At 37.8% G+C, this 12,070-nt stretch overlaps 1 protein-coding gene across 1 annotated transcript in view; it reads right to left on the reverse strand.

The window, feature by feature from the left end:
* The window catches only part of C2H4orf33 (chromosome 2 C4orf33 homolog), a 617,194-nt gene that overhangs the window by 272,290 nt on the left and 332,834 nt on the right, over positions 1–12,070 (reverse strand). The window contains exon 12 of the mRNA XM_072937521.1: positions 2,994–3,071. The gene's annotated coding sequence lies outside the window, so the exon portion shown is untranslated. The remainder of the gene's footprint in view (positions 1–2,993; positions 3,072–12,070) is intronic.

Genomic DNA, 12,070 nt, shown 5'->3' on the forward strand with positions numbered 1-12,070 from the left:
GTTTCCTTTTCCCTCTGCCTGTCAAAATTTCCATTTTAGAAGTATCATAAACAGCCCTGGAGGAAGTTTGCCTGCTTGGAAACCTGATTTCACCACACCCTAGATGTGAAAACTAAATATTTATATAATCATTCTGTTTTGATTGTCCCACTTATAAAATATGATCTCATATGACTGTTGTGTGTATTAAACGAGATAATAAATGTAAAGTACTTAAAACATTACCTGCCCATATAAGTAAGCATTTTATACAAGTTAGCTGTCAAGATTGTTTTGTTCTGTTAGAAGGCAATCAAAAATATTTACTGAATGAACAGATCTTATTACTAGTTAGAGAATTGGACTGGCATAGTGAAAAGGGCATGGGTTTTGGAGACTGACAATCCTGGATTTGCATTTCCCTCTCTCTCTCTCTCTCTCTGTCTCTCTGTCTCACACACACACATCACGTGTGCACCCACGTGGTACACACACAGGAAACCTAAAGCACAGACATTTGAAATCATTTAGAATATGAGTTAGGTGTCTTTCATTAACTCTTAAGACTCGAAACATGTCAACGAAAAGAAGGAAGCAGTCATTGTGACCAAAAGTTGCATTATGTTCTGTATCCCCAGTAGAAGAAGGCCGGAGGGTATGTAACGCATTTCAGAACTATACATAAATATGTTTTACACGAATATATTTCGGAACATAAAGTAGTAAGCTAGATCACGGTACTGACATGGAACATTTCTGTCATCTCCTCTGCTGTGCAGCCTTCCATGAACTGTGAGACCTTCTCTGCGCTCCTGCTGCAGAGCTATGACAGCACTTACCATATTTTATACATGCACAGCATCCTCCTCCTCTCCTCGAATCCACACTCCACCCCTCCAGTCTGGTTTCTAGCCAAACGTGTCCACCAACTCTGGTACCGATAAGTACACAAATATCTTCAAATTCCTGAATATAAAGAATTCACATATCCCATCCTTATCTTACAAGCCCTCCCAGCTGGATTTCTGGATTTCCAAGCCCTCCAATCTCTTCTCTCTTACCACACTCTCTAGGTTTTCCCCAAACCACCCTGACTTCTCTCTCCTTTATCCATTCCTCCTTTCCTAACAACATCTAAATACTGTCCCCCTCGGAATTCGGCTTTGGCTGTCTTCTCTCCTCGCTCTGTCTCCCTAGGTATCTCATCAGTCTTCAGGATGTAAAAGGCCACGTATACGTTGAGGCCACCAACAACTCTGTTGGCAAGATCAGGGATATCAATGGTGAGCTCTTGATTCCCTCCCCCAGAAATGTGTTCCTCCTCTAGGCTTCCCCTTCTATACAAGCTGCAACAGCATCTTTTCGTTGCTCATTTCAGAAATCCACACGTTATTCTTGGTTCTTCAGTATTCCCTGCACTTCCTCCTCTTTACTCAATCATTTGATAACACCTGTAAATTCTATCTCCAAAGTATTTCTCTAATCTAATCATTCTCTATCTTCATTTCCACATTCTGCTGCAAGACAAAACCATGTCTCACTAGGATTACTGCAATAGCCTTCCTTTTAATATTTTTTTAAACAACTTTACTGAGTATAGAAAAGACTGGATGTATTTAATATTTATAATTTTATCTCTTCGGTCCTACCTTTGAACCCCTGATATCCATTCTACACACTATGGTCAAGGTCATCCTAATGCTTGCTCCTCATAAGATCAGCCCAGTGGAATTTTCCTACTGATGCCTTCACTAGTGAAGTCAGCATGGCATTATACATTTTTCTTTTTTTTCCCATTTTTCTTCTTGAAGTATCTGCATATTTCTAAATATTCATAAAACATTTGCAGTTTTCCTTGGAGGTCTTTAAAATACCAATGAAATTAGCAGCAATATTTCAAATTAAGCTTTCCTAAAGAGCCTTTGATTTAGCTTTAATAAGACAACTATTATATTACCATCTAAAAATAAAATCCAATCATGGTTGCTAAGATATAATAATGTATTTCATTTATTTATATTGGATGACTTAACATAAAGGAAATAAAATGACATGTTTATTTTCCTCTAGTAAGTTCTAAATAACTTTTTAGTATTTAAGTGAAAGATACATTTAGAAATAAAAATTCTTACAATATAAAATTCTTACTGAGAGATGCTCTTTTTCCTTCTGTTCTGAACACTCTTCATATTTTTGATTATATGAAATCAATACATGTAAAAACTCAGGTAATTAAGAGTAGCATTTGTCCATTATTATTTTGTTAAAAGACAAAAACAGTTGTTTTGGTTTCTGATGGGCCCTGACTCTATTTATGTAATGCTTATAAAAGACAAGGGTGATTCTGACTCAGCAGCATACTGTTATGGGCATACATAAAAGTCTGTCTCTAAGACTCTCCTCAAACACATGTACACCTGAATATAAAATATAAATGGACAAATCAAGGGGGAAAGTCAATCATTCAAGTGATTTGACATTTCACAGAAACAAAATTGCAACTTTATTCTTTGACTGGATGTTTTATTGTTTGATACAAGAATTGTGTCGGGTTGACACTGTGAAATGGAAATAGTAACCTAAGGCAAGATTAAAAAAAATCATTTTATTTCCACACAATGGCTCTAAAAATGTAGTCTAATCAATTGCTGCTATGTATCATACATAGACATCATCTTCATCATGTATTTACAAAGGAAAGTGTAAATTACCTAAAAACTTTCAAACAGTGTTTGCATATTTTTCACTTGACTTATCTGTGTTAATCACTCATATTTACTGAACTCATCAAACATTTGCTCAGTTCTCCTGCTCTCTGTACACATCGTAACAAGTACAGAAAGTTATCCTGTAACTAATAACGGTTGTTCAGGGGTCACTTATTTGTCTATGTTAATTCAAGCAGCACAGTGTGACCTGCTGCTTTGTGGGAGTGACATAAGGCTTAGTCAAAATGGTGGCACCTTCTGGAGATCAGTGTGACTTTGAGGGAAAAAAGCTGAAAATTTACTTACTAACAGGTTCAGCAGGAAATCAAAGGATGGAATGAGGCGTCCATGACCATATAATGTATCATCCAAACCAAGACATTTCTGAAAGGGAAAGAGGATTATTAGCAATTACGCCAAGACAACAGAAATAAAGTGAGACTTTCCACATAAAACAAGACGTAAGGTCACCCTAGGATAGTTTCACCCTAGGGAGGTAGAAAGTGAAGACCAGGATAAAAGTAAGTTATAAGAGGAATGACTATTTCTCAGTTGCTGTCAGGTAACAGGGACCTAAATGATTGTCTCTGGAGATACATGTGACAGGAGGTGGCGTTCCATGGTAAAGTTACCAGATACAATACAGGACTCCAGTTGAATCTGAATTTCAGATAAACAAATAACTTCTTAGTGTAAGTATGTCTCAAGCAATGGTTGGGACATAATTTATACTTTGAAAAATTCTCATTTATCTGAAATTCATGTTTGTGGTTCTTGTATTTTTATTTGCTAAATCTGACGACCCTATTGAGGGCCCAAGGTCTGTGTTCCTGGACAACTACGAGGGCATGCAGAGATTACCAGGCAGGACTGGTGTAGTTCTAAACTCAAGATTCTTTTCTAAAACAGGTTTAATCATTTTGGCAAAATAGGAGGGCCCTGCTGAAGTGCTCAGTGCAAGGCTCGGAGTCTAGAAGCTGCTGGTCAAAATGTAGGTGTACAGTAGATGCCTGGGAAATGACAGGGTGACCCTCTCTCTGCTGATACCAGGATTACAGAGGAAAAGAACAGTCTGTCAGTGAACACAGAAGAAAACCTCAAGAGAAGAGGGTCAAGGCAAAAGCCAATACCAAGAAGGGTTATGTTCTGATGGGCAACATGGGTCAGAATTGAGTCCCCAATTTCATTCAAGCAGAAAGAGCCCAGAAAGCAGGTCCTAAGATGGGAACAGGGATCTGTAAAATTGACAAGAAAGTTCTAGATTCAGGGGAAAAAAATAGAGGCAAGTTAGGAGTGACCAGGGAGGGAACAGGCAGGACAAGATGATACCCTCTCTCAGGACTGAAATATCTATATTTGCTTATATTAGTCACTAAGTAGAAGAAGCACCAACCATTCTGAATGACCTTATTTATCTTCCATCCCATATACTGTGGTTAGATTTTATTTTTTTTGCAAAAGAAATGGTCAAATTTAATGGTAATAATAATGTCAATTATAATAGTAGTAATAGCTAACTCGTATTGAGCTCTTACTATTTATCAAAAATAAACTAAATATGTTCATGTATAACTGAAAAATTGTGCTCTACACTGGAACTTGACATAACATTGTAAAATGATTATAAATCAATAAAAAAAGTTAATAAAATATAATAAGCTTTCCTCTTGGATTAATTTATTTAGTTATCATCACTTTATTTATGTCACAACTATGATGTAAGTAACGTTGTCATCTTAATTTTGCCTTACTATATTATATACCTTATTATCTTAAGACTGTCTAGGTAGGTTCTTATACCAAGATAAAGATGAAAACTGCAAAAGGTGAATAAGAGCTACAGGATCCACTATGCGCTGCTCACGTCTCTGCCAAAGACTACCTGGAGGCCCACTAGCTAGGCTGGGATTTCTCCCATGCGTCACTGCTTCCTAGCTAGACAAACTTGGGCAAGTTCCTTCATCTCTCTAAGTCTTAATTTCATTCTATATAGACAGCAATTGGGTAACAGAGCAATACTCTCTACAAGGCCTTCCCAGGGCAGACTACCCTACAACATCCTCTGCCTGTCTCTTGTCTGTAGAAAAACTTCAAAGTTTTATCAAATAAATAAGAAAATACAGAAACAAAGGGAAATAGTCAAGCAAAACAATGTAATAGTTTCGTCATTAAACAAAATCAAGGACCTTTAGTTCCTCCTTAAGGGCTGCAGATAATAATCTGAGCCATACCTTTCTAGCTGTTTTGTTGATACTGAAACTCCCACCAGGTGGAATGACCAGATGGTAGTCATGACATAAGCTGCCACTATTCCAAGAACTGGCCTCAGAGAAATGGGAATAAACCAACCCTGGAACTGAAGATTAACTGTACTTAAAAAAACCAAGATGATGCTGATCAGATCAGTGCATGACTAACTTCAAGATGACTATCAGAGCTGACTGTGTGGTTCCGCATGTAGCACCCTCCCTCTGACCATACACCCCTGAAACCTCCCTTTAAAAGCTCTTGCCCACTAATCAGCCGGGGGAGGGTGAACAGTTGACCTTTGGACATGAGCCTGCCCTCTCCCCCAGTGGCCAGACTTCAGAATAAAGCAAACTTTTCTACCAACACTGGCCTCTTGAGTACTGGCTTTCGAGAGACAAACAGCAGGACCTAAGTTTCAGTAACAATTGTAGGGACTTTCTTACATTGTTGAAAAAATGAAATGAGATAATATATAAAAAAGGCTTATCAGAATACCTGGTATACAATAAATATGCAATTAATAGCTAATGTTATAATTTAGGAAAGACAGTTTGGAAGAGATGCAAAGGAAAAATAATTTGTTGCTACTGTAGTTTTTACATTGATTACTTTCTTAGTAGTGTTCTGTTTCAGTACTGTATGAGATCTAATTTATGTGTCCCCAGAGATTTCCTCATTCCCACCTGCCATCCATACCCTCTGATAGTTGCTCAGCACAAAGCCCTAGCTGTCACTACGTAAGGAGATGGAGAATGGAGTAACAACAGCTGGGTTATGGCCTGACCTGTATCAGGTCAACCCTCCCACCCCTGCCCTTGGCAGGAAGCAGAGCAGCTGCAATGCCCAAGTCCTATCTGAATAAATTCAAGGAGGATTTATTTACTAGCACAATTTCTATGCTCAGTTGAAGAGTCATAACACATGGCATTAAATCTCTCTGATTTCCCAAAGAGGATGGGAAACATAATTTCAAAGTGTAAGGGAATTAATGCCCTATAAGGTGAACTCTGACACTGAGAGACAAAGACAAGGAGGAGCCAGTAGATAAAGTCTTCAGCCTCCCTACCCCACAATGAACTTACAAAAATTACACTAGTATCATAATATCTCTCCAGAGACATCGTGTGTGACCAAGCGACTGGCTGTGTAGCGTTTTTCTGTAAAACAATATGGTCACCTAAGTTAGACACTAGCTTGTATTTGATCTTTCTCTATTTTACTTCTTTTTTCCCCTCACTCTTACTGCTCTGGGATTAAAAAGTCTAATTAATTAACTAGTTAGTTAATGAATTAATGTTTAACTCTGAATGCTTTGCCTCAGGCTATTTTACTAGAAAATCCAGGCTAAGATAATTGGTATCAAGCGTGGCCCTGCCAAGCTAATCCTCAAGGTGGGATTTTTTTAAATAGATAATCACACTGTCTCAAGACTATCTTAGAGACTCTGCTGCTCGTATAAGTGAGTAATTTCATGAGAATGAGCGGTATCACAATTAATAAAGTTGCATGTGATTGATATGGGAGCAATAATAATTGAGAGAATTGTGGTATAGGGCAACTGCTCTTTATGGCTTGGGGGTTGTGCTAAAAGAAAATGACAGGTTCAGGACAGCTAATTGCCAGTTAAAGGAATATTATAAAAGCCAATAAGTTTCTATGAAGCTTCAGAGTAATTCTTGTCTTCTGTAGCTTCAGGGTGCAATGTGCAGGAAATCAGGCTTGGGATCTAATTATAAAAGTGACATAGCTGCAGAGGAGACTAAAAGTATATTCTCAAAAATCTCCTCTGTCAAACTATTACAGGCTTTGAAGGAAAATAATGGGAGCCTATGACCTGGGATGGGAACTTTTGGGTAGAGGATTCTGAGAATCTTGAACCTCAAATCTCACTCTCCTGGCCAAAAGAAGTTGCTCCTTTCAACGCTTCCTAGAGGAAAACTGCTTCCCTTGCCTGGACCCTCAGAGTTGATCATTACACTTTGCTAAGATGGCTTCCTCATGCCTGGACTTGAAAATATCTGACTTGAACAAGTTGGGAATTCTGGAATTTCTTTAACATAGTTGTAAAGAAAGGAAGATTGTTAGAATGGATACATTATGTAAGATCTGAAAGTAAACCATTAGACTATATTCTCCAGGAAGATCCAGAAGACCCAGGAGACATTTCCTTTATTAAGGTAACAAGGAATTCACAGGGAAGCACTGGCATCTTCGGTAGTAGCTGACCTATGCAGGCTGGTAGGAAGTGAGAAACACTGACATTAATGTGAGCCCCCTAAAATCAATGATAATGTTAAGATTCCTAAGTGTTAGTGCTGGCAGAACTTAGCCACTTGAGGCAATGTGAACATAATTATCAAATTGGCATTAAGGCGAGAGTAGTAATCAGAGTATCTTGACCCAAGTTATCTGTAGTAACAGCTAATATATCATGTTGCTCCAGGGGGAAGACAGCTTGACAGCTTAACAGGTGTTACTTAATTTACGGGGGCATAAAAATTAAGAGCTGATGATCACAGGACTTGCAGAAACTACCACAACTGAAAATTTCAGTCCCACAACCAGTTCTGGATCTAAGTCACTTTACAGATTCAGAATTCACTGATTAAAGGGAAGGTCCATTCCATTTGAGAAACACCCCTGCTATGTGATTGCAAGTGTATAATGTTTTCATTTGCCATAACAGTGAACTGGAGAAGAGAGGATATCCATGTTACAAAGTATGTTAAATACATTCTGAGGTCTGAGATGACATTAATGCCAGAAGATCCAAACTGCTACTGTCTTTGGTTTAGAATGAGAGCTTATGAAGGCCAGGTGAAAATTTGAGTTTTGGTCCAAATCTGACTCACGAAGAACAGGATGGACACATAAACACATCCTGAAATTATTTCCCAGTCACTGAATATGTATTTGAGATAGATACACTTAGAAGCAGGCTGAACCCACACTGGTTTTGTATTCATATTTGTAGATCAGAGTTCATTATATTAGGAAGAATTAAATAGAAATCCCTGAATGCTACACACACACACACACACACACACACACACACACGCACACACACACACACACCAGCCAAGATAGTAATTTAGAAATGATACCTCAAATAGAAAAGAATTGCAGAATTCAATGCCATCATCAAAGGCTTTAGGATACAGGGTGATGGCACCCATTATAGAACTGTTTAATCTTTTAGAATTCCTACAAAGAAAAAGGATTAATTTTAGTAAAGAATGATAGACTATTTAACATATGCTTAACTAATTGATGGCCCCAATCATAACTGCTTTGCCAGATGTGGATTTTTTGGAGCACATCAACAAGACATCTGACATCTAGTATGGTGACATTAATATGCCCAATGTCTTTTTCCTGACACATAGCATCAGGGAGGATTAGAATAAATTTGCATTTACATGGCAAGGATAGCAGTACACATTCACAGAAATGCCTTAGGGCTATGCTAACTTTTCGGTTCTTTGTCATAATATAGTCTGCAGGAATGTTGTCTATTAATTCCACACACTATGCCCACTCTGTTGACATCACACCAATAGTACACATGCATGCTGAATAAGACACACGCATGCTGAAGGGTAGAGCCTAAGATGAGACTAGTGTTCTAGCCTCTCTCTCAGTTAATACCCTTAGCAGGAACTGGTCATGATCCTGGATCTCTGAGTGCAGGGAGGAGGGAGTAAAGTGCATGCACAGATGTATGGGGTAAAACAACGTGTCTTCCTGTATTCTGGGGGGAGGTATGTTTTACAGTCAAGTCTGGTATTCATGAAGCTAAGCCTGGATCAGGTTACACATCAGTCAGAATCCCAACAGTAAAGATGTGGTATATTCAAAGTAGGGTAATTCAAAAAAGGTTTAATAAAGGGCATGGTTTAGGAAAACCAAAAGAGATACTGCAATACCATTGTCCTCTTACCTCTTATTAGGTTTCAGGAGAAAAGGGGCATAGGATGATTACTAGAAACCAGAAAGAGAAACTTTGTGATGAGGTACACTTGTGTAGAACTGTGACCTTTAAGGCATGTAATTAGGATGCTAAGTAGAGAGGGAGCAATAATAGTAAAATTATAGCCTTGCTCTCCACCTCCCCTTGATCTTCCCCAATGACTACCCATTGGCTCAATCTAATCAAGATCAGAGGGCAAAGAAGCCTACTAATGAACTTCATACAAGTCAGCCTTCCAAGACTGGAATATAGAAAAGAAACGTGAAAAGTAGATTTTCAAGGGCAACATGAAGCTATTCAGCATAGGCTGAATTTCATAGTGTTTTACATTTCTTTGAGCTGGTTTATGTCCCCCAAGATAAAATTTCTTCCTAAATGCCAATGGAAAAAATACAGAGACTTTATTTGTGTGGAATAAAGTATATAAAAAGGGAGTGCTCTTGAATATACATTGCGAGGTAGAAGAAGCCAGTCTGAAAAGGCCACATACTACATGACCCAATTTATATGACATTATGCGAAACAAAATTTATAGGAATGGCAAACAGAACAGGAGTTGGGGAAAGAGGAAGACTGAATAAGTGAAGCACATGGGAGTTGCGGAGGCAATAAAACTATTCAGTATGGTACTGTGATACTGGTTATATGATACTATGCATTTGTCAAAACCCATAGAAATTTACAGCACAAGGAGTAAAATGTAATGTATAAAACATAGGCAAACTCATCTAGGAGTACCTCGTATTCCAGGATGGACTACGACAAAAAGGATCTAATCCTATCAAAAGTGTATGAAATAATCTCACTAAAGAGGCTGAGGAGAAAACATGCTCACTCTGTAACTTTGCAAAAGCACAGAAATCACAAGAAAAAAGGCAGAAGGAGTATATATAAGCACTGTAATCTGGCTAACAAAGTTGTTTCCATGGGGGTATGGGTTAGCAATGCTGAAACCACTCTACTGGAATTGGAAAATTTAGTAAATAGATGGCAGAAAGTAAGGTCATGTTTCTCACTTTGGATTAGATTACCTTCAGCAAGGAAAGAAGGTTTGAAGCAACAATAAGCACACCTAGCACAAAAAACTTGGTTTATGAGAGTATTCTCCAGTAAAAGGAACCAGGGCTCCTTGGAGCTCCAGGACTGGGGCAAGAAACATGTTAAGATGAGTTGGAACTTCTCGTAGTGCCAAAATTAAGGAAGTGTTCAATAAAAAGCATCATGTTAGAGATATGTCAAATGGACATGAAAGGCAATCGGAAGAGGTCCCAGTCTCTAAAGATGAAATAATTTGGGCAGCATATTAAAATAGGATTGGATTATAACTTAAAATGTACTATAAATACCCATGAGTCTATACTCGTATTAATAAATAACTAAATAAATACATGGAGGAAAATAGATAAATCTTCCATCTAGAAAAATCCCAAATAATTCATGTGGCTAATTCATGCTCAAAGAGGTGACGCATAACAAGTTCTTAAGAGTGCACTGCACATAGTGATTTTCTCTCCACACACTTTGAAACTTAAGTGTTCAAGATCACAAAGGGCAACAGTGATAAGTTATGCAGAGAGCATGCAGCCTTTTTATGATGTGATGAAAATAGCACTTTAGCTCTGTGGTCTTCCTACCAAAAATGTATAACCCTAGTTTAAACATGAGAAAATAACAGACACATCGCAATTGAGACATTCTGCAAAATAGTTGGACCACACTGTCAAGACTATTAAAAAGAAAAAAAAAGTCTGAGAAACTGTCTCAGCCAAGAAGAACCTAAAGAGATGATAATTAAGTGTAATGTGGGATCCTGGAACTAAAAAAGAACATTAGGTAAAAACTAAGAAAATTTGAATAAAGTATGGACTTTAATTAATAGTAATATATCAATATTGGTTCATTAACTGTGACAAGTGTGCCATTACTAATCTAAGATCTTAATAATAAGGGAAATTTGGCACAGGGTATGTGGGAACTCTGTACAGTCTTCAAAACTTTTCTATAAATTTAAAACTTTTCTAAAATCAAAAGTTTATTTAAAAGAAAAGGCATTATTCATGAATCTCAGTCATAAAATATCCTTTTTGTTAAAACTTTAATCCTATGTTAAAACTGTCATCCTATGTCAGATTTAAAATTAATGGTATTAAAACTTTGGAACGTATTTGTCATGCTGCACCACACATATACTGGCTTAAAGCCATCTTGAAAGAATCCTTCCAGAGCATCACTACCCATCTCTGAAGCTTTCAGGACATAAATCGTATGTTATTAACTGCTTGGCTCTGATCATAAATTGTTTTAAACAAAAAAAAAAAAGACAAAGTCTGTATTTGAAACTTACAAGCAATTGTTGTCGCCCTAGTAACTCCTGGATACTTTTGCTACCCCCAGAAGGCTAATAAGGTAGTAAGCAGAATACCAGAGTCTTCTTTCTCTTTATTCTATTTAGACTGAAGGTGATGGCTTTATCACTGAGGCTCTGACCATTTATAACTCTATCACAATCATCAGGGGTACCTATATCATACCAGTGCAGCTCTGCAGTGATGGGTCTACTACAAGTTTTGTGGTAAGTCTTTATTCACTTATTAGACAAATGTTCCTTCAGGGTCTGTATTAATTATAGCTTGCTGGGCTGTGAAGAAAAGAAAGGTATCATCCCTGTTTTCACAGAGCTCACTTCCAGTTGAGAAGACATATATGCATAACTGGATTATTAAGTCTAAATTCAGTAGATGTAAAAAAACTGGTTTCAAGGAATGCCTTTATTCAAACATGTTCTATTTACATGTCCCTTTTGCTGATCAGAAATTCTTCAATCAAAATTCACATTTGTGTAGCAAAAAATATAACCTTACCCAAAGAGAGGTCTTGCCTTTGTCTCATCTGAGAGGTGTAGGAAGAATATCTGGGTATACATGGGGACCCTGGCCACCAGGTCACCTAACAATGTGACTTATGATGAGGGCTTTGGGCCACACAGGATCCACTCTTCCTCCAGAAGGGATGGAGATTATAGTCAGCCATCTGGATAGTCAACCATGGAGCCCCAGGTAAAATTCTGAGCAAGGCTCAGGTGAGCTTTCCTGGTTGGCAGTACTCCACAGGTACTGACACACATTGATGCTAAGTAAGTAACAATGCCATGACTCCAAGGGGT

Source organism: Vicugna pacos, chromosome 2 (assembly GCF_048564905.1).
Source record: "Vicugna pacos chromosome 2, VicPac4, whole genome shotgun sequence".
Classification (NCBI taxonomy): Eukaryota; Metazoa; Chordata; class Mammalia; order Artiodactyla; family Camelidae; genus Vicugna; species Vicugna pacos.